The sequence below is a fragment of the Peromyscus maniculatus genome, chromosome 8 (genome assembly GCF_049852395.1).
Source record: "Peromyscus maniculatus bairdii isolate BWxNUB_F1_BW_parent chromosome 8, HU_Pman_BW_mat_3.1, whole genome shotgun sequence".
In the NCBI taxonomy this organism is placed as follows: domain Eukaryota; kingdom Metazoa; phylum Chordata; class Mammalia; order Rodentia; family Cricetidae; genus Peromyscus; species Peromyscus maniculatus.
In genome coordinates, this window is record NC_134859.1 from 36,751,434 (window position 1) to 36,755,846 (window position 4,413).

A 4,413-nucleotide genomic window follows, 5' to 3' on the forward strand; every position below is an offset into this window, starting at 1 on the left:
GACTTTCTGCCTTAGAGGGACGATGCTCCTGGGGCATGTTTTCATAAGGGAGGAGGTGGCCCAGGGTGGACTCAGAAGAAGTACTTTATTAGAGGAGTCAAGGGCCAAATAGAGATGGGGGATGGGGGAGTGGGTAGCTAACAGGGAGGGCCACCATGAGGAGAGAACAAGGCAGTGGACTGGGAGGTTGGGTGGATAGCAGAGGGAAGTCCTAAGATACACATGCAGGGCAGATGGTAAGCAGGTGGTCATGATGCTGAGCGAGGACATCGATATTCTCAGGGATGCTACCTTTGGCCAGGGCTCTTGTGATGCCAAGTGTGAACTGTCAACTTGACAGAATCTAGAGTCCCCGAGAGACGTACCACTGGGCATACCTGTGGGAGATGGTCTTGATGTTAACTGAAGTAGGAAAACCCATCTTACTTGTGGGTGGGACCATTCCCTAGGCAGGAGTCCTGTACAAGGTGGAGAACGTGAGCTGGGCAGCAGCAGCATCCATTCATTGCTCGCTCTTCTCACTGTGGGCATAATGCAACCAGCTGCTTCAAACTCCTGCTGCCTCGACTCTCCTGCCACTAATGGTGAGCAAAACAGACAAACACACAAATGAGCAAAAAAACCAACAACAACCCGTTCTTCCTTAAGTTGATTTTGTTAGAGTGTTTTTTATCACAGCAACAGGAAAGTGAGTGGGTGCTGCCCATCCCCAGGAGCCAAAAAGAGAAAGCCATGTGAGAGGCTATGGAATTCAGGACCTCTACCCAACCTAGCTTGGGGCTAAAGTTGTGACATCATAGGCCTTATCTGGGGACAAACAGAAAGTGAAGGAAAGCCAGCAACTTGGCTCAGATCTAAGCCCTGGGCCCTGTACCAGTTCCCATCAGTCACGTGTTTACCCAGGAAGTCAGAGTAATTGTACTTAGAAAAAAGGAGTCCCATAAGAGACCTATTTATCCCCCTTGAAGGTTAATTCAGGCATCTGGCTTTTGTGTGAGTTCTGCTTCTAGCCTCTCCTCTGTCTCCAGACGCACTAGGAGGAGAGAGGCAGAGAATGATGGCTGCTCCCAGCTAAGTCTTAAAGCATTTTAAGTCAATGACAAAGCACAAAACCCTTTGTTGTTAAAGAGAACTGATTGTCCCCAAGAGCCATTCTCTTCTTGAGAGCCATCAGTGTTTATCAGGGTACACTGCTCCATTCTCTAACCTCCTTCATAGCCAGATCTGGCCATTTCTTGAGTTTTAGCCAATGGGAGCCAAGGACAGCAATGGGAACTTTTCTAGGCTGTTCTCTGAGTGGCCATGCCTTCTCTTTCCTTCTTTCCCTTCCATTTTCATCTGGAAGTGGTAGTGGAACATCTGAGGCCCTTGGGAGGTTGGGACATTCAAGAGCCTAGACCCTGACCCCATACAGCTGCCATCCCAGCCTGGACAGATAATACTCACATTGCCATGCAAGGTGTTCATATTTCTCTTAATTGGGGCTATAATTATTTTGTATCTGTGTTCTCAGAAACTACATCTAGATCCTCACTTACTATTTTTAATTTTGAGAGTTAAATGTATACAGTTGGAGAACAGAAAAGACATGTAAACAAGATACCTGAAGGTTTTGAACACTTGAACATATTTGAGTGTGCGGGACTAGGGAGATGGCTCTGTGGATAAAGTGCTTGCATGCAATTGTGAGGACCCGAGTTTGATCCCCACGTAAAAAACTCAGGCTTGGTGGTATGGACTTGGTATTCAAATGCTGGGAAGGCAAAGACTGGCAGGTCCTGAGGTCTCAGTGGACAGTGAGCCTAGCCTAATTGTTGAAGCCCAGGTCCCAGCGTGAGACCAAGTCTCAAAAAACAAGATGGACAGCTTCTGAAGAAAGACACCCAAGGTTAATCTTTGGCTTTCATATGCATGTTTATATGTGTGCATGTGTGCATGGATGCATGTGCACACAGACACACACACCTGCACTGTGTATGCACATGCATCCATGCACACAAAAGAAAGCATTTGAATGTGGTGTTTGGTATATTCCTCAGTGTGTGGAGGGCTGAAAGACTTTCTAAACCTGCAAACCTCCCTTCTGGACACCCCTCATCCCTTGAATATGTACCTGTTGTGTGCCCTTCTCTGTCTGGTGACCTCCTACCCTGCTAGAAGGGGTCATCACCTCTTGCTGATGAAGTGTAAACTCTAAGGGACAGAGACTTAGCTCTAGTCACGGCTTTATCATGACACCGCAGGGTGGACCCGGCAGAAGCGATGTCATCAGTAAGTGCTTCTTGAGCCGCTACCTAGCTGGCTGGCCTCTGTCTGCAGGCTCAGACTTTGTGTCCCAGTCTCTGAGCTCTCCCTATGATGGCATCTTTGAGGGAATCTCTTGATACGTTTGACTGATGAGGAAAGGGCCCACCCTGAGTGAAAAGGCAGAAGAAGCTGGCTGAATGTGAACATTCATCTCTCTGCTTCCCGATGGTGGCTGCAACCGGTTGCATCACCGTGATGGACCAAATCCCTTCAAAACATGAGCCCCAGTAAAACCTTCCTCCCTTAAAGGGCTTCGCGTCAGGTGTTTGGTCACAGCAAGGGAAGCAGATGATCATGGCTCTAGCTCCGGTCTGGCCCCTCCCATTGCACACGTTCACCTACACAACCGGTGCCCCTCACTCCAGCGTATCGCTCAGCCGACTGCAAGAGAGTCACGGCTGTAGCGGTTTCCTCTGTCCCTGTTCCCCTGCCGTGGCCCTGAGCACAGGCTCTGTCCCCTTGTAGCTCCCAGCCTGTGGTACCATCACTTATATCAGGCTGCTGCATGTTCTGTGGGTACTTGTACAGCTGTCCCCGAGACCTTCAGCGGCCATGGCCACCTTACTTTCTCATTCTCTGAGGCTCATCTTCCCGCCCACCTTCTGTGTAGGATGGCTTCTGTAGAAGTCAGCCACCCGGCTGTTTCTATGGTGGCCTGAAGCCAGAGAGAAGACGGCCTACATCTGAAGTTCTGCTGTGTGGATATGACCATAGACATCAATAGAGATAACAAATGGGATGAGAGACGCTGATTTCATTCTATCCTTGGGTCTTTATTAATTTTCTGGTGTTATAATAGACTACCCTGACAAAAGCCACTTAGAGGAGAAAGGGTTTATTCTGGCTCACAGTTCAGAGGGGACATAATCTATCATGGTGGGGAAGATGTGATAACGTGGGGAAGGTATGGTGGGCAAGAAGTAAGGAGTAAACAGGAAGGAGAGCCCAGTCACAAAGCTTCAAGCCTCTGCTCCCTCCATCTTCTGATGAGGCTCCACCTCCTAAAGGTTCTACCACCTTCCCAAACAATGCCACCAGATGAGGACCAAGTGTTCAAATATGAGCATTTGGGGGTCATTTGACATTCGGAACACAGTACCTTGTAATTTTTTTTTTTTGTTTTTAGGCTTGTTTTACTTTAATGACTGATCCACGGGGGGCCAAAGCCAAGCCACTGTGTACAGACATGAAGGAGGCCGTATTTCTTGATGTCTTCCTCCTTGGACAGAGTCTTGATGATCTATCTCCTTCTTGGCCTGGAGGCGCTCCTCCAGGTGTTTTTGAACTTCCTCAGTTTTAGACCAGTGAGCCTCAGCCTGGTCAGCCAGGAGCTTCTTGTGGGTCTTGTCTGGCTTCAGCTTGTGGATGTGCTCTGTGAGAATCTGCTTGCTTTTAATACATTCCCTTGACCTTCAGGTCCAGGCTAGGATACAGATGGTGGTCTGTTTTAGATTCATCTTCTGAGAAGCCAGCACAGGATTTGCATCCTTCTCATCCAGGTCACGTGTTCAGGCATGCGAGCATTGGCAGTACCCTTCCACTTCCCTGTGTCCACATGCCTCCCCTTCCGCTGAGACAAGGTGTTTTTCCAGCATCGAGCCCCGGAATGGACAGTCACAGGCTTCTGGATGATCAGCCCATCTTTGGTCAGCTTCTGGATCTGCTGACGGAAGTTGGCATTGCAGATTCCATTGGGTCTCATTGGGGTCCAACCAGATCTTCTTTTTACCGTGGTGGTGGACGTTAGAGGAAGCCTCTTCTGAAGCCTGAGCACACTCATAGCTGTGGATGCAGCTGCAAAAAGAAAGCAGCTTGCCGGGCAGTGGTGGCGCACGCCTTTAATCCCAGCACTCGGGAGGCAGAGCCAGGTGGATCTCTGTGAGTTCGAGGCCAGCCTGGACTACCGAGTGAGTTCCAGGAAAGGCGCAAAGCTACACAGAGAAACCCTGTCTCGAAAAAAAAAGAAAAAAAAAAAAAAAAAAACCAAAAAAAAAAAAAAGAAAGCAGCTTGAAATTTTGAAGAAGTCTCCTTTATCCCTCTGATCTTAGTCTTTCTGAGTGTGAAATGGGGACAACAAAGCTTCTGTTGCCAGTCTCCTGTGGCCC

General features: G+C 48.7%; 1 pseudogene; it reads right to left on the bottom strand.

The window, feature by feature from the left end:
- Window positions 1–3,445: 3,445 nt before the first annotated feature.
- On the bottom strand, window positions 3,446–4,087 carry LOC102913754 (large ribosomal subunit protein eL19 pseudogene; annotated as a pseudogene).
- Between the last annotated feature and the right edge of the window lie 326 nt (window positions 4,088–4,413).